Here is a 16,803-nt window from a genome sequence, read left to right on the forward strand (position 1 = left end):
CTCATGCGACGTCCTGACTCTCTGCAGACGTAGAGTAGCGCATCAGGAAGGGTACACTTGGCAAGTGTTGATTTGAGCGAGCACACCGCCAGCTTAGCGCCAGTCAGCCTCTGTGGCCTAATGGATAAGGCATCGGTCTCCTAAACCGGGGATTGTGGGTTCGAGTCCCACCAGAGGTACACGTTTTACTCACTGGGGCAAAATCACTCTCACCACATACAGCTGTAATAGTTGAGAAAGCTGGCGTTTCTGAGTGCTTACAGGTATCACAGGTATGACGACGATATGAAAATACGCACTTACTGACAACCAAAAACGAAACGACGGCCATTATCAATCGACCTATTAGCAGCGGAAGTGTTTCAAAGCGTGATGGCGCTGTGAAAGGAAACGCTATTTTGAAATTGCTTGTTGGTAAACAGTATGACCCATATGAATAGTCACTTACCTGTCTTGTGTGCAGGACTTACAGTCCAGAAAGGGAATAGCCTAAGACGGCAGGTATAAGAATTGCCAGCAGAAAGTAGGCGCCTGGACTTGGATACGTCTGAGTATGTACAGGCACACAGGAAAGGCTCATGCGACGTCCTGACTCTCTGCAGACGTAGAGTAGCGCATCAGGAAGGGTACACTTGGCAAGTGTTGATTTGAGCGAGCACACCGCCAGCTTAGCGCCAGTCAGCCTCTGTGGCCTAATGGATAAGGCATCGGTCTCCTAAACCGGGGATTGTGGGTTCGAGTCCCACCAGAGGTACACGTTTTACTCACTGGGGCAAAATCACTCTCACCACATACAGCTGTAATAGTTGAGAAAGCTGGCGTTTCTGAGTGCTTACAGGTATCACAGGTATGACGACGATATGAAAATACGCACTTACTGACAACCAAAAACGAAACGACGGCCATTATCAATCGACCTATTAGCAGCGGAAGTGTTTCAAAGCGTGATGGCGCTGTGAAAGGAAACGCTATTTTGAAATTGCTTGTTGGTAAACAGTATGACCCATATGAATAGTCACTTACCTGTCTTGTGTGCAGGACTTACAGTCCAGAAAGGGAATAGCCTAAGACGGCAGGTATAAGAATTGCCAGCAGAAAGTAGGCGCCTGGACTTGGATACGTCTGAGTATGTACAGGCACACAGGAAAGGCTCATGCGACGTCCTGACTCTCTGCAGACGTAGAGTAGCGCATCAGGAAGGGTACACTTGGCAAGTGTTGATTTGAGCGAGCACACCGCCAGCTTAGCGCCAGTCAGCCTCTGTGGCCTAATGGATAAGGCATCGGTCTCCTAAACCGGGGATTGTGGGTTCGAGTCCCACCAGAGGTACACGTTTTACTCACTGGGGCAAAATCACTCTCACCACATACAGCTGTAATAGTTGAGAAAGCTGGCGTTTCTGAGTGCTTACAGGTATCACAGGTATGACGACGATATGAAAATACGCACTTACTGACAACCAAAAACGAAACGACGGCCATTATCAATCGACCTATTAGCAGCGGAAGTGTTTCAAAGCGTGATGGCGCTGTGAAAGGAAACGCTATTTTGAAATTGCTTGTTGGTAAACAGTATGACCCATATGAATAGTCACTTACCTGTCTTGTGTGCAGGACTTACAGTCCAGAAAGGGAATAGCCTAAGACGGCAGGTATAAGAATTGCCAGCAGAAAGTAGGCGCCTGGACTTGGATACGTCTGAGTATGTACAGGCACACAGGAAAGGCTCATGCGACGTCCTGACTCTCTGCAGACGTAGAGTAGCGCATCAGGAAGGGTACACTTGGCAAGTGTTGATTTGAGCGAGCACACCGCCAGCTTAGCGCCAGTCAGCCTCTGTGGCCTAATGGATAAGGCATCGGTCTCCTAAACCGGGGATTGTGGGTTCGAGTCCCACCAGAGGTACACGTTTTACTCACTGGGGCAAAATCACTCTCACCACATACAGCTGTAATAGTTGAGAAAGCTGGCGTTTCTGAGTGCTTACAGGTATCACAGGTATGACGACGATATGAAAATACGCACTTACTGACAACCAAAAACGAAACGACGGCCATTATCAATCGACCTATTAGCAGCGGAAGTGTTTCAAAGCGTGATGGCGCTGTGAAAGGAAACGCTATTTTGAAATTGCTTGTTGGTAAACAGTATGACCCATATGAATAGTCACTTACCTGTCTTGTGTGCAGGACTTACAGTCCAGAAAGGGAATAGCCTAAGACGGCAGGTATAAGAATTGCCAGCAGAAAGTAGGCGCCTGGACTTGGATACGTCTGAGTATGTACAGGCACACAGGAAAGGCTCATGCGACGTCCTGACTCTCTGCAGACGTAGAGTAGCGCATCAGGAAGGGTACACTTGGCAAGTGTTGATTTGAGCGAGCACACCGCCAGCTTAGCGCCAGTCAGCCTCTGTGGCCTAATGGATAAGGCATCGGTCTCCTAAACCGGGGATTGTGGGTTCGAGTCCCACCAGAGGTACACGTTTTACTCACTGGGGCAAAATCACTCTCACCACATACAGCTGTAATAGTTGAGAAAGCTGGCGTTTCTGAGTGCTTACAGGTATCACAGGTATGACGACGATATGAAAATACGCACTTACTGACAACCAAAAACGAAACGACGGCCATTATCAATCGACCTATTAGCAGCGGAAGTGTTTCAAAGCGTGATGGCGCTGTGAAAGGAAACGCTATTTTGAAATTGCTTGTTGGTAAACAGTATGACCCATATGAATAGTCACTTACCTGTCTTGTGTGCAGGACTTACAGTCCAGAAAGGGAATAGCCTAAGACGGCAGGTATAAGAATTGCCAGCAGAAAGTAGGCGCCTGGACTTGGATACGTCTGAGTATGTACAGGCACACAGGAAAGGCTCATGCGACGTCCTGACTCTCTGCAGACGTAGAGTAGCGCATCAGGAAGGGTACACTTGGCAAGTGTTGATTTGAGCGAGCACACCGCCAGCTTAGCGCCAGTCAGCCTCTGTGGCCTAATGGATAAGGCATCGGTCTCCTAAACCGGGGATTGTGGGTTCGAGTCCCACCAGAGGTACACGTTTTACTCACTGGGGCAAAATCACTCTCACCACATACAGCTGTAATAGTTGAGAAAGCTGGCGTTTCTGAGTGCTTACAGGTATCACAGGTATGACGACGATATGAAAATACGCACTTACTGACAACCAAAAACGAAACGACGGCCATTATCAATCGACCTATTAGCAGCGGAAGTGTTTCAAAGCGTGATGGCGCTGTGAAAGGAAACGCTATTTTGAAATTGCTTGTTGGTAAACAGTATGACCCATATGAATAGTCACTTACCTGTCTTGTGTGCAGGACTTACAGTCCAGAAAGGGAATAGCCTAAGACGGCAGGTATAAGAATTGCCAGCAGAAAGTAGGCGCCTGGACTTGGATACGTCTGAGTATGTACAGGCACACAGGAAAGGCTCATGCGACGTCCTGACTCTCTGCAGACGTAGAGTAGCGCATCAGGAAGGGTACACTTGGCAAGTGTTGATTTGAGCGAGCACACCGCCAGCTTAGCGCCAGTCAGCCTCTGTGGCCTAATGGATAAGGCATCGGTCTCCTAAACCGGGGATTGTGGGTTCGAGTCCCACCAGAGGTACACGTTTTACTCACTGGGGCAAAATCACTCTCACCACATACAGCTGTAATAGTTGAGAAAGCTGGCGTTTCTGAGTGCTTACAGGTATCACAGGTATGACGACGATATGAAAATACGCACTTACTGACAACCAAAAACGAAACGACGGCCATTATCAATCGACCTATTAGCAGCGGAAGTGTTTCAAAGCGTGATGGCGCTGTGAAAGGAAACGCTATTTTGAAATTGCTTGTTGGTAAACAGTATGACCCATATGAATAGTCACTTACCTGTCTTGTGTGCAGGACTTACAGTCCAGAAAGGGAATAGCCTAAGACGGCAGGTATAAGAATTGCCAGCAGAAAGTAGGCGCCTGGACTTGGATACGTCTGAGTATGTACAGGCACACAGGAAAGGCTCATGCGACGTCCTGACTCTCTGCAGACGTAGAGTAGCGCATCAGGAAGGGTACACTTGGCAAGTGTTGATTTGAGCGAGCACACCGCCAGCTTAGCGCCAGTCAGCCTCTGTGGCCTAATGGATAAGGCATCGGTCTCCTAAACCGGGGATTGTGGGTTCGAGTCCCACCAGAGGTACACGTTTTACTCACTGGGGCAAAATCACTCTCACCACATACAGCTGTAATAGTTGAGAAAGCTGGCGTTTCTGAGTGCTTACAGGTATCACAGGTATGACGACGATATGAAAATACGCACTTACTGACAACCAAAAACGAAACGACGGCCATTATCAATCGACCTATTAGCAGCGGAAGTGTTTCAAAGCGTGATGGCGCTGTGAAAGGAAACGCTATTTTGAAATTGCTTGTTGGTAAACAGTATGACCCATATGAATAGTCACTTACCTGTCTTGTGTGCAGGACTTACAGTCCAGAAAGGGAATAGCCTAAGACGGCAGGTATAAGAATTGCCAGCAGAAAGTAGGCGCCTGGACTTGGATACGTCTGAGTATGTACAGGCACACAGGAAAGGCTCATGCGACGTCCTGACTCTCTGCAGACGTAGAGTAGCGCATCAGGAAGGGTACACTTGGCAAGTGTTGATTTGAGCGAGCACACCGCCAGCTTAGCGCCAGTCAGCCTCTGTGGCCTAATGGATAAGGCATCGGTCTCCTAAACCGGGGATTGTGGGTTCGAGTCCCACCAGAGGTACACGTTTTACTCACTGGGGCAAAATCACTCTCACCACATACAGCTGTAATAGTTGAGAAAGCTGGCGTTTCTGAGTGCTTACAGGTATCACAGGTATGACGACGATATGAAAATACGCACTTACTGACAACCAAAAACGAAACGACGGCCATTATCAATCGACCTATTAGCAGCGGAAGTGTTTCAAAGCGTGATGGCGCTGTGAAAGGAAACGCTATTTTGAAATTGCTTGTTGGTAAACAGTATGACCCATATGAATAGTCACTTACCTGTCTTGTGTGCAGGACTTACAGTCCAGAAAGGGAATAGCCTAAGACGGCAGGTATAAGAATTGCCAGCAGAAAGTAGGCGCCTGGACTTGGATACGTCTGAGTATGTACAGGCACACAGGAAAGGCTCATGCGACGTCCTGACTCTCTGCAGACGTAGAGTAGCGCATCAGGAAGGGTACACTTGGCAAGTGTTGATTTGAGCGAGCACACCGCCAGCTTAGCGCCAGTCAGCCTCTGTGGCCTAATGGATAAGGCATCGGTCTCCTAAACCGGGGATTGTGGGTTCGAGTCCCACCAGAGGTACACGTTTTACTCACTGGGGCAAAATCACTCTCACCACATACAGCTGTAATAGTTGAGAAAGCTGGCGTTTCTGAGTGCTTACAGGTATCACAGGTATGACGACGATATGAAAATACGCACTTACTGACAACCAAAAACGAAACGACGGCCATTATCAATCGACCTATTAGCAGCGGAAGTGTTTCAAAGCGTGATGGCGCTGTGAAAGGAAACGCTATTTTGAAATTGCTTGTTGGTAAACAGTATGACCCATATGAATAGTCACTTACCTGTCTTGTGTGCAGGACTTACAGTCCAGAAAGGGAATAGCCTAAGACGGCAGGTATAAGAATTGCCAGCAGAAAGTAGGCGCCTGGACTTGGATACGTCTGAGTATGTACAGGCACACAGGAAAGGCTCATGCGACGTCCTGACTCTCTGCAGACGTAGAGTAGCGCATCAGGAAGGGTACACTTGGCAAGTGTTGATTTGAGAGAGCACACCGCCAGCTTAGCGCCAGTCAGCCTCTGTGGCCTAATGGATAAGGCATCGGTCTCCTAAACCGGGGATTGTGGGTTCGAGTCCCACCAGAGGTACACGTTTTACTCACTGGGGCAAAATCACTCTCACCACATACAGCTGTAATAGTTGAGAAAGCTGGCGTTTCTGAGTGCTTACAGGTATCACAGGTATGACGACGATATGAAAATACGCACTTACTGACAACCAAAAACGAAACGACGGCCATTATCAATCGACCTATTAGCAGCGGAAGTGTTTCAAAGCGTGATGGCGCTGTGAAAGGAAACGCTATTTTGAAATTGCTTGTTGGTAAACAGTATGACCCATATGAATAGTCACTTACCTGTCTTGTGTGCAGGACTTACAGTCCAGAAAGGGAATAGCCTAAGACGGCAGGTATAAGAATTGCCAGCAGAAAGTAGGCGCCTGGACTTGGATACGTCTGAGTATGTACAGGCACACAGGAAAGGCTCATGCGACGTCCTGACTCTCTGCAGACGTAGAGTAGCGCATCAGGAAGGGTACACTTGGCAAGTGTTGATTTGAGCGAGCACACCGCCAGCTTAGCGCCAGTCAGCCTCTGTGGCCTAATGGATAAGGCATCGGTCTCCTAAACCGGGGATTGTGGGTTCGAGTCCCACCAGAGGTACACGTTTTACTCACTGGGGCAAAATCACTCTCACCACATACAGCTGTAATAGTTGAGAAAGCTGGCGTTTCTGAGTGCTTACAGGTATCACAGGTATGACGACGATATGAAAATACGCACTTACTGACAACCAAAAACGAAACGACGGCCATTATCAATCGACCTATTAGCAGCGGAAGTGTTTCAAAGCGTGATGGCGCTGTGAAAGGAAACGCTATTTTGAAATTGCTTGTTGGTAAACAGTATGACCCATATGAATAGTCACTTACCTGTCTTGTGTGCAGGACTTACAGTCCAGAAAGGGAATAGCCTAAGACGGCAGGTATAAGAATTGCCAGCAGAAAGTAGGCGCCTGGACTTGGATACGTCTGAGTATGTACAGGCACACAGGAAAGGCTCATGCGACGTCCTGACTCTCTGCAGACGTAGAGTAGCGCATCAGGAAGGGTACACTTGGCAAGTGTTGATTTGAGCGAGCACACCGCCAGCTTAGCGCCAGTCAGCCTCTGTGGCCTAATGGATAAGGCATCGGTCTCCTAAACCGGGGATTGTGGGTTCGAGTCCCACCAGAGGTACACGTTTTACTCACTGGGGCAAAATCACTCTCACCACATACAGCTGTAATAGTTGAGAAAGCTGGCGTTTCTGAGTGCTTACAGGTATCACAGGTATGACGACGATATGAAAATACGCACTTACTGACAACCAAAAACGAAACGACGGCCATTATCAATCGACCTATTAGCAGCGGAAGTGTTTCAAAGCGTGATGGCGCTGTGAAAGGAAACGCTATTTTGAAATTGCTTGTTGGTAAACAGTATGACCCATATGAATAGTCACTTACCTGTCTTGTGTGCAGGACTTACAGTCCAGAAAGGGAATAGCCTAAGACGGCAGGTATAAGAATTGCCAGCAGAAAGTAGGCGCCTGGACTTGGATACGTCTGAGTATGTACAGGCACACAGGAAAGGCTCATGCGACGTCCTGACTCTCTGCAGACGTAGAGTAGCGCATCAGGAAGGGTACACTTGGCAAGTGTTGATTTGAGCGAGCACACCGCCAGCTTAGCGCCAGTCAGCCTCTGTGGCCTAATGGATAAGGCATCGGTCTCCTAAACCGGGGATTGTGGGTTCGAGTCCCACCAGAGGTACACGTTTTACTCACTGGGGCAAAATCACTCTCACCACATACAGCTGTAATAGTTGAGAAAGCTGGCGTTTCTGAGTGCTTACAGGTATCACAGGTATGACGACGATATGAAAATACGCACTTACTGACAACCAAAAACGAAACGACGGCCATTATCAATCGACCTATTAGCAGCGGAAGTGTTTCAAAGCGTGATGGCGCTGTGAAAGGAAACGCTATTTTGAAATTGCTTGTTGGTAAACAGTATGACCCATATGAATAGTCACTTACCTGTCTTGTGTGCAGGACTTACAGTCCAGAAAGGGAATAGCCTAAGACGGCAGGTATAAGAATTGCCAGCAGAAAGTAGGCGCCTGGACTTGGATACGTCTGAGTATGTACAGGCACACAGGAAAGGCTCATGCGACGTCCTGACTCTCTGCAGACGTAGAGTAGCGCATCAGGAAGGGTACACTTGGCAAGTGTTGATTTGAGCGAGCACACCGCCAGCTTAGCGCCAGTCAGCCTCTGTGGCCTAATGGATAAGGCATCGGTCTCCTAAACCGGGGATTGTGGGTTCGAGTCCCACCAGAGGTACACGTTTTACTCACTGGGGCAAAATCACTCTCACCACATACAGCTGTAATAGTTGAGAAAGCTGGCGTTTCTGAGTGCTTACAGGTATCACAGGTATGACGACGATATGAAAATACGCACTTACTGACAACCAAAAACGAAACGACGGCCATTATCAATCGACCTATTAGCAGCGGAAGTGTTTCAAAGCGTGATGGCGCTGTGAAAGGAAACGCTATTTTGAAATTGCTTGTTGGTAAACAGTATGACCCATATGAATAGTCACTTACCTGTCTTGTGTGCAGGACTTACAGTCCAGAAAGGGAATAGCCTAAGACGGCAGGTATAAGAATTGCCAGCAGAAAGTAGGCGCCTGGACTTGGATACGTCTGAGTATGTACAGGCACACAGGAAAGGCTCATGCGACGTCCTGACTCTCTGCAGACGTAGAGTAGCGCATCAGGAAGGGTACACTTGGCAAGTGTTGATTTGAGCGAGCACACCGCCAGCTTAGCGCCAGTCAGCCTCTGTGGCCTAATGGACAGTCTACTCGCGGCTGGCGAGGTGAGCGGACGTGCGCTGTTTACGTCCTCGCTGTTCCGGCCAGCTCCGCGGCGAGTGGTGAGTCAACACGGTGGGACTAGCCGTTTCTCGAGGAATTTAATCATGTACACGTGGTAACGATGGAGTCTCATTTCCGTACAAATACACTGAAATTTGGTTTCGACGACCATTATGCACGACCTAAGCCATACGAAGTAGAGGCCTTTTTGCGCGATGTAGTGAAGTTACAATTTGGCGACGTTATCGGTATCCATTTGTCGATAGTTAGCCGAACAGTCTATGTGAAGATGTCGAACACAGACTGCTGTGCACGAGTAATAGCCTCTTCGGGAGGTCGATTTAAGTTCACCCATTGTGACGGTAACGTGGGGGATGTGACGGTTGAAATGGCGGGACTTGGCGTCAGGACCATTAGGATCTTTGAGCTTCCGTTTGAGGTGCCTGCAGGGCAGATCAATCAAGTTCTTACTACATATGGCACGGTCTTAAGTAATACAGCGGAGAAGTGGACAACTTTCAATACCTTCCCTGTTCTCAATGGGGTGCGGCAGATCAAAATTGATCTTCGGCGTCACGTCCCTTCATATATATACGTCAGTGGATGTAGAGCCATTGTCATGTATGACGGGCAACCCCGAACGTGCTCAGGTTGTGGTAAGGAAGGCCATGTTCGCTCGGACTGCATGCAGCGGAGGATAGCGCAGTTACCAGTGGGAGAATCCGAAAGACCTGCGACTATGCAGTCGTTGCCGGTAAGTTACGTTGCGGCAGTCAGAGGACCGGAACCGGACCACTTACTAGTAGAGGAGGCGGCTCCTCGCCCGTCACCACCTGAGACCAACGTTGCGCCCATAGTCACGAACCAGATAACGGCGACAAACTTATCCGCTGCCCAGTCAGTGCAACAGGTAACTCCCGATGACGAGGGCCATGCCGCAGTTGCTGCGGCTGAAAACGTCGTGCTCCAGGATCCGGAGGGCCCGCAGGAGCCGGACCAGACCGTATCTTCCGATAATGAGATGGGCCGACCACGGCACTCACCCCGCAGACGCAAAAAACAACGGATTGCGCCCCCGAACGCGGACCAGACGGCGAAGGAGGTGCGAGAAAAGGCTCAGCGGGTTGCCCGCACACTTGGAGGAACACCGGTAGCACAAGACGATGGCATCCACCAGGTCCTCATTCCGGCGGACATTCTTGCGACGGCCGAGCCACCTACCCCTCCCACCGAACGGATGGTAGTGCACGCGACACGGGAGGTAACCCCGCATGACATACCCATGCAGACACTTGACGGCGACACGACGGAGGTTGGCCTCCGGGCGACCGGCAACTGGGCCGATGATGTGGAAAACGTTCCGCCAGGAGGGGACTTGAATGACGATCCTATGGTTGGTGTGGGGACAGCGGTCATGCGCGGGGTCGGGGATGATACGGATGGGCTTCCCCCCCGCCCCAGCGACCACTAATCTATAGTGTGTGTAGTCACAGAAAAGGCCTTCCTTTCTTCCATCCGCGAATGACTACTGCACAAGCTTACAGGATAGGGACTGTCAACATCAACAGTATCAGCAGCAATCTTAAGCTACATACCTTCCGTGATATGTTATATGCGGCCGAACTCGACGTGGTCTTACTACAAGAGGTGAAGAACATAGACCTCGCCACGATTAGTGGATATATAGCCTTCACTCATCCCGGGACTGTGCAAGAACTTGGAACAGCCATCCTCACAAAGGAAGGGATACTAGCGACTGACGTAGAGTACCTCCCAACGGCGAGAGGTATGGCACTCACCATTTACGATACTCGTATTGTCAACGTCTATGCCCCTTCAGGGACTGGTAATAGACCGCAACGGGCGGCGTTTTTTAACGATGCTATTGCACCATTGCTTGTAGGCCATTACGACCACATTATATTCGGTGGCGACTACAACTGCGTCCTATCTCCGAAAGACCAGACGCCACATTTTAACACTTGTCCGGATCTAGCGGCTATAATACGGGACTTTCATTTTATTGATACCTGGGAACACGTCAATGGCGATAGGCCAGGATTCACGCATATCACGACTCACTCCGCCAGCCGACTCGATCGTATTTACGTCACGCTGGATTTAAGTCGAAGACTTTTGCAGACGGAGATATGGCCGACCGTCTTCTCTGACCACGCGGCGTACATTTGTACACTCAACCTCCAACGCCAAGGGACGTACCGTGGAAGAGGATACTGGAAGTTGAATGTATCGCATTTGGACGAACAGGCATGCCATGAACTCTTCGCTGCGTCATGGGCGGCTTGTGAGAGAAGGTTTTCTCAATATGCCTCGGCGTTGGAATGGTGGCTAAACTGTGCAAAACCGACGATCAGGAAGGCCTTTATGAGATACTCCCGTGACAGGAAGGAATGGTACACCAGGACGGTCGAGTTCTATTTCCAGGTCCTTCGAGACTTATACCGCCCGGACGCGTCGATTATAGACAATCACCAGGAAATACAACGGATAAAAGCCACGATTACGGCTTTGACGCGTCAAAAGCTCATCGGGTGCAAAGTCAGGGCGCGACTTCGTGACGGTGTCGCAGGCGAGCAACCTTCCATCTATCACGTACTTAAGGAGCGGACAGGTCGCCGCAGGAAACTGGTCACTGAACTACGGACGGAGGACGGATGTTTGTTGTTGCAGCAGCGTGAGATATCAGCTGAGATGAAGCACTATTATGCGACGCTATACGCCGCTGGCCCTGTGGATCACGAGGCGATGGAGGCTTTACTGTCGGGTATAACCCGCAAGGTGAATCAGACGGAAGCACTTCAATTGTTGGCTGAACCTACAGAAGAGGAAGTAGAAGATGCACTGCTGACGGGCCCTGAGAACAAGTCACCTGGTCCAGACGGCCTACCGGTGGAGTTCTATCGCACATTTAAACGACTGTTGTTACCGAAACTGACGTGCATATGCCAGGAATTAATGGACCCCGACAAAGACATCCCGCGACAATTCAGTGAGGGCTTGATCATACCGGTTCCTAAGTCACCATTGGCGCAATCCGCAAAACACTACCGCCCGCTCACACTTCTAAACTGTGATTATAAGATCTTTGCAAGGATTATAGCTAGGAGACTCAAACCGGTGATGAACACGGTTACAGCCCCGCCACAAACGAGTGTCGGTATAGGCCGCAACATTCACGACACCTTGTGTGACTATCGCGACGTCATAGCGGTAGCTGCCGCCTGTCGCATTCCGTGCGCCTTGGTTGCTCTCGATTTTGACAAAGCATTCGACCGTGTGAACCATGAGTATTTACTGAAAACCATGCAGACAATGAACTTCCCCCACCGTTTCCTCACCATCATCGCACGACTGCTGCGCCACTCCCAGTCCACGATTTTGCTCAACGGGCGATCAGTGGGGCCGATAACTATTGAAAGTTCGGTCAGACAGGGCTGCCCTATGTCGATGGCGCTGTTTGCTATCGCCATCGAGCCGCTATTAACAGCGCTGACCTCACACCTCCAGGGTGTCCTGATGTATGGTCACAAGTTTGTATGCCGCGCCTACGCGGATGATGTGGCCTTTCTTGTGCGAACCACGTCTGAGATACGGACGGCGATGGACATAGTAGAGCAGTATAGGAAGGCGGCGGGGGCTCAGTTGAATGTAATGAAGTCCGGTGTCCTGAACATCGGTCGCGGATTGAAGGCCCCTATTCCTGGACAGATCAAGGTGATCACGGTCATGAAGTGCTTGGGAGTGAAATTTACTCGTGACATCCGACGCACGATTGCAATCAATTACAAAGATTTGCTAAATACAGTGCGCGCGAGCATACGTCAACATACCCTCAGGTCGCTGGACGAAATACAACGCGTGGCCTTGGTAAAAATTTATCTCGTCTCTAAAGTTAACTATGTGGCGCGCGTACTCCCGCTACCCCTCCCGATGGCAAGCAGATTGTTAGCTGCCTTCGGCCACTTTGTCAGCCGCGGCCACATTTTCAAAGTCAAGTATTCTACGTTGACTCTGCCGTCGGCGTCAGGTGGTCTCAACCTCACCGACGTCTATACGAAGACACGGGCCCTGTACGTCAGTTCTACATTTAGCAGATGGAAGAATTCGCCCAATAGTATCACCACTTTTCTATTGAACGAAATAAAGCCGGCTAATCTTGACGCGCCTGTGGATGTTCATCACATACCAGACGACCTTCATCATCTCAAGCAATTTTTGCTTGACTATAGCTACATCCGCCTGGGAATGCCTGAGGAACAGATAGTCACAGTGCGAGCAGTGTACAAATATTTGCTCACGACGCACGCTCGAAACAGTATTGAAGTTAAGTACCCCGAGGCAGTCTGGCCACGTGTATGGAGAAGTGTTCATCACCCACATTTGCCAACGGGAGTGAGAGCATTGTGGTATTACGTGGTCAATAGGAAACTTCCCACGACTTCCCGCTTACATTCGATACATTTGGCTGCTACTTCCCTTTGTGCAACCTGTAACGTGCAAGATACTGATGAACACACATTCGTATGCGGTACGGCGCAAGACATCTGGAAAGCGGTTAGAAACCTCTTGGCATTTCTACAACGCACGTCCCCTCAAGCCATCACCCTTAAGAGTCTACTTCTACCGGACGATGACCTCTACCCTACCACGAAACGAAATGCCGTAACCTGGCTGAAAGGACAAGCAATCTACTATATTATTACAAACTCAGAACGTAGTATTGGAGACTTTTCGACATATTTACAAACACAGCACGATGGACTTCGCAAACTTCCACATTACAAACAGGAATACGCAAATTTTCTCATTAAAGCGATCATGGATCCCCCACAGAATTGGCGGGTGTAAAGCTAAGAGTAGACAAGACAGGACAGTAAAGAGAAGAGACCACACGATGAAACAGGACGAACTCGCAACGGAGTGAACACATTGCACCCCGAGAAGCCGACCTTACAGTTTTCCGACGTAAGAGGGCCCCTAAAGTACGGTTGCCAAAGGTAATTTGAAAAAAATAACGAACAACCACAATGCCGATGGAGGCGGCACATACAGAGGATTTCTTCTCGGAGATGGCATTCATGAGTCGAAGCCACTCATCCCTTTTGTTTTCATTTACTTTATGTTATACCATTAAAAAAAAAAAAAAAAAAAAAAAAAAAAAAAAAAAAAAAAAAAAACTAATAAATTTAAAGCGTAGAAGCTAGCCGACGAAGGCAGAAAAGGTGAGCGATTGGATGGGCTATGTGGGGAGAAGGGAGGCCCAAAAAAAAAAAAAAAAAAAAAAAAAAAAAAAAAAAAAAAAAAATTAAAAAAAAAAAGTGGTTAAAAAAAAAAAAAAAGTGGTTAGGGCGTAAAAAAAAAAAAAAAAAAAAAAAAAAAAAAATGGATAAGGCATCGGTCTCCTAAACCGGGGATTGTGGGTTCGAGTCCCACCAGAGGTACACGTTTTACTCACTGGGGCAAAATCACTCTCACCACATACAGCTGTAATAGTTGAGAAAGCTGGCGTTTCTGAGTGCTTACAGGTATCACAGGTATGACGACGATATGAAAATACGCACTTACTGACAACCAAAAACGAAACGACGGCCATTATCAATCGACCTATTAGCAGCGGAAGTGTTTCAAAGCGTGATGGCGCTGTGAAAGGAAACGCTATTTTGAAATTGCTTGTTGGTAAACAGTATGACCCATATGAATAGTCACTTACCTGTCTTGTGTGCAGGACTTACAGTCCAGAAAGGGAATAGCCTAAGACGGCAGGTATAAGAATTGCCAGCAGAAAGTAGGCGCCTGGACTTGGATACGTCTGAGTATGTACAGGCACACAGGAAAGGCTCATGCGACGTCCTGACTCTCTGCAGACGTAGAGTAGCGCATCAGGAAGGGTACACTTGGCAAGTGTTGATTTGAGCGAGCACACCGCCAGCTTAGCGCCAGTCAGCCTCTGTGGCCTAATGGATAAGGCATCGGTCTCCTAAACCGGGGATTGTGGGTTCGAGTCCCACCAGAGGTACACGTTTTACTCACTGGGGCAAAATCACTCTCACCACATACAGCTGTAATAGTTGAGAAAGCTGGCGTTTCTGAGTGCTTACAGGTATCACAGGTATGACGACGATATGAAAATACGCACTTACTGACAACCAAAAACGAAACGACGGCCATTATCAATCGACCTATTAGCAGCGGAAGTGTTTCAAAGCGTGATGGCGCTGTGAAAGGAAACGCTATTTTGAAATTGCTTGTTGGTAAACAGTATGACCCATATGAATAGTCACTTACCTGTCTTGTGTGCAGGACTTACAGTCCAGAAAGGGAATAGCCTAAGACGGCAGGTATAAGAATTGCCAGCAGAAAGTAGGCGCCTGGACTTGGATACGTCTGAGTATGTACAGGCACACAGGAAAGGCTCATGCGACGTCCTGACTCTCTGCAGACGTAGAGTAGCGCATCAGGAAGGGTACACTTGGCAAGTGTTGATTTGAGCGAGCACACCGCCAGCTTAGCGCCAGTCAGCCTCTGTGGCCTAATGGATAAGGCATCGGTCTCCTAAACCGGGGATTGTGGGTTCGAGTCCCACCAGAGGTACACGTTTTACTCACTGGGGCAAAATCACTCTCACCACATACAGCTGTAATAGTTGAGAAAGCTGGCGTTTCTGAGTGCTTACAGGTATCACAGGTATGACGACGATATGAAAATACGCACTTACTGACAACCAAAAACGAAACGACGGCCATTATCAATCGACCTATTAGCAGCGGAAGTGTTTCAAAGCGTGATGGCGCTGTGAAAGGAAACGCTATTTTGAAATTGCTTGTTGGTAAACAGTATGACCCATATGAATAGTCACTTACCTGTCTTGTGTGCAGGACTTACAGTCCAGAAAGGGAATAGCCTAAGACGGCAGGTATAAGAATTGCCAGCAGAAAGTAGGCGCCTGGACTTGGATACGTCTGAGTATGTACAGGCACACAGGAAAGGCTCATGCGACGTCCTGACTCTCTGCAGACGTAGAGTAGCGCATCAGGAAGGGTACACTTGGCAAGTGTTGATTTGAGCGAGCACACCGCCAGCTTAGCGCCAGTCAGCCTCTGTGGCCTAATGGATAAGGCATCGGTCTCCTAAACCGGGGATTGTGGGTTCGAGTCCCACCAGAGGTACACGTTTTACTCACTGGGGCAAAATCACTCTCACCACATACAGCTGTAATAGTTGAGAAAGCTGGCGTTTCTGAGTGCTTACAGGTATCACAGGTATGACGACGATATGAAAATACGCACTTACTGACAACCAAAAACGAAACGACGGCCATTATCAATCGACCTATTAGCAGCGGAAGTGTTTCAAAGCGTGATGGCGCTGTGAAAGGAAACGCTATTTTGAAATTGCTTGTTGGTAAACAGTATGACCCATATGAATAGTCACTTACCTGTCTTGTGTGCAGGACTTACAGTCCAGAAAGGGAATAGCCTAAGACGGCAGGTATAAGAATTGCCAGCAGAAAGTAGGCGCCTGGACTTGGATACGTCTGAGTATGTACAGGCACACAGGAAAGGCTCATGCGACGTCCTGACTCTCTGCAGACGTAGAGTAGCGCATCAGGAAGGGTACACTTGGCAAGTGTTGATTTGAGCGAGCACACCGCCAGCTTAGCGCCAGTCAGCCTCTGTGGCCTAATGGATAAGGCATCGGTCTCCTAAACCGGGGATTGTGGGTTCGAGTCCCACCAGAGGTACACGTTTTACTCACTGGGGCAAAATCACTCTCACCACATACAGCTGTAATAGTTGAGAAAGCTGGCGTTTCTGAGTGCTTACAGGTATCACAGGTATGACGACGATATGAAAATACGCACTTACTGACAACCAAAAACGAAACGACGGCCATTATCAATCGACCTATTAGCAGCGGAAGTGTTTCAAAGCGTGATGGCGCTGTGAAAGGAAACGCTATTTTGAAATTGCTTGTTGGTAAACAGTATGACCCATATGAATAGTCACTTACCT

The 16,803-nt window shown here is 48.7% G+C and overlaps 19 non-coding genes across 19 annotated transcripts; all 19 read left to right on the forward strand.

Annotated features, from left to right (window-relative positions):
• The first annotated feature begins 106 nt into the window (after positions 1-106).
• On the forward strand, positions 107-179 carry Trnar-ccu. Its single transcript has one exon. It is a non-coding gene; the product is annotated as a tRNA-Arg (tRNA).
• Positions 180-681: 502 nt separating this feature from the next.
• Positions 682-754, forward strand: Trnar-ccu. The gene has a single exon. It is a non-coding gene; the product is annotated as a tRNA-Arg (tRNA).
• Positions 755-1,256: 502 nt separating this feature from the next.
• Positions 1,257-1,329, forward strand: Trnar-ccu. Its single transcript has one exon. It is a non-coding gene; the product is annotated as a tRNA-Arg (tRNA).
• A 502-nt stretch (positions 1,330-1,831) lies between these two features.
• Positions 1,832-1,904, forward strand: Trnar-ccu. Its single transcript has one exon. It is a non-coding gene; the product is annotated as a tRNA-Arg (tRNA).
• A 502-nt stretch (positions 1,905-2,406) lies between these two features.
• On the forward strand, positions 2,407-2,479 carry Trnar-ccu. The gene has a single exon. It is a non-coding gene; the product is annotated as a tRNA-Arg (tRNA).
• Positions 2,480-2,981: 502 nt separating this feature from the next.
• Positions 2,982-3,054, forward strand: Trnar-ccu. Its single transcript has one exon. It is a non-coding gene; the product is annotated as a tRNA-Arg (tRNA).
• Positions 3,055-3,556: 502 nt separating this feature from the next.
• Positions 3,557-3,629, forward strand: Trnar-ccu. Its single transcript has one exon. It is a non-coding gene; the product is annotated as a tRNA-Arg (tRNA).
• A 502-nt stretch (positions 3,630-4,131) lies between these two features.
• On the forward strand, positions 4,132-4,204 carry Trnar-ccu. The gene has a single exon. It is a non-coding gene; the product is annotated as a tRNA-Arg (tRNA).
• A 502-nt stretch (positions 4,205-4,706) lies between these two features.
• On the forward strand, positions 4,707-4,779 carry Trnar-ccu. Its single transcript has one exon. It is a non-coding gene; the product is annotated as a tRNA-Arg (tRNA).
• Positions 4,780-5,281: 502 nt separating this feature from the next.
• Trnar-ccu lies at positions 5,282-5,354 on the forward strand. Its single transcript has one exon. It is a non-coding gene; the product is annotated as a tRNA-Arg (tRNA).
• A 502-nt stretch (positions 5,355-5,856) lies between these two features.
• Positions 5,857-5,929, forward strand: Trnar-ccu. The gene has a single exon. It is a non-coding gene; the product is annotated as a tRNA-Arg (tRNA).
• Positions 5,930-6,431: 502 nt separating this feature from the next.
• Trnar-ccu lies at positions 6,432-6,504 on the forward strand. The gene has a single exon. It is a non-coding gene; the product is annotated as a tRNA-Arg (tRNA).
• Positions 6,505-7,006: 502 nt separating this feature from the next.
• Positions 7,007-7,079, forward strand: Trnar-ccu. Its single transcript has one exon. It is a non-coding gene; the product is annotated as a tRNA-Arg (tRNA).
• Positions 7,080-7,581: 502 nt separating this feature from the next.
• Positions 7,582-7,654, forward strand: Trnar-ccu. The gene has a single exon. It is a non-coding gene; the product is annotated as a tRNA-Arg (tRNA).
• A 502-nt stretch (positions 7,655-8,156) lies between these two features.
• Trnar-ccu lies at positions 8,157-8,229 on the forward strand. The gene has a single exon. It is a non-coding gene; the product is annotated as a tRNA-Arg (tRNA).
• Positions 8,230-14,734: 6,505 nt separating this feature from the next.
• Positions 14,735-14,807, forward strand: Trnar-ccu. The gene has a single exon. It is a non-coding gene; the product is annotated as a tRNA-Arg (tRNA).
• Positions 14,808-15,309: 502 nt separating this feature from the next.
• Trnar-ccu lies at positions 15,310-15,382 on the forward strand. The gene has a single exon. It is a non-coding gene; the product is annotated as a tRNA-Arg (tRNA).
• A 502-nt stretch (positions 15,383-15,884) lies between these two features.
• On the forward strand, positions 15,885-15,957 carry Trnar-ccu. Its single transcript has one exon. It is a non-coding gene; the product is annotated as a tRNA-Arg (tRNA).
• A 502-nt stretch (positions 15,958-16,459) lies between these two features.
• Trnar-ccu lies at positions 16,460-16,532 on the forward strand. The gene has a single exon. It is a non-coding gene; the product is annotated as a tRNA-Arg (tRNA).
• Positions 16,533-16,803: the final 271 nt, after the last annotated feature.

The sequence above is a fragment of the Schistocerca americana genome, chromosome 1 (genome assembly GCF_021461395.2).
Source record: "Schistocerca americana isolate TAMUIC-IGC-003095 chromosome 1, iqSchAmer2.1, whole genome shotgun sequence".
In the NCBI taxonomy this organism is placed as follows: domain Eukaryota; kingdom Metazoa; phylum Arthropoda; class Insecta; order Orthoptera; family Acrididae; genus Schistocerca; species Schistocerca americana.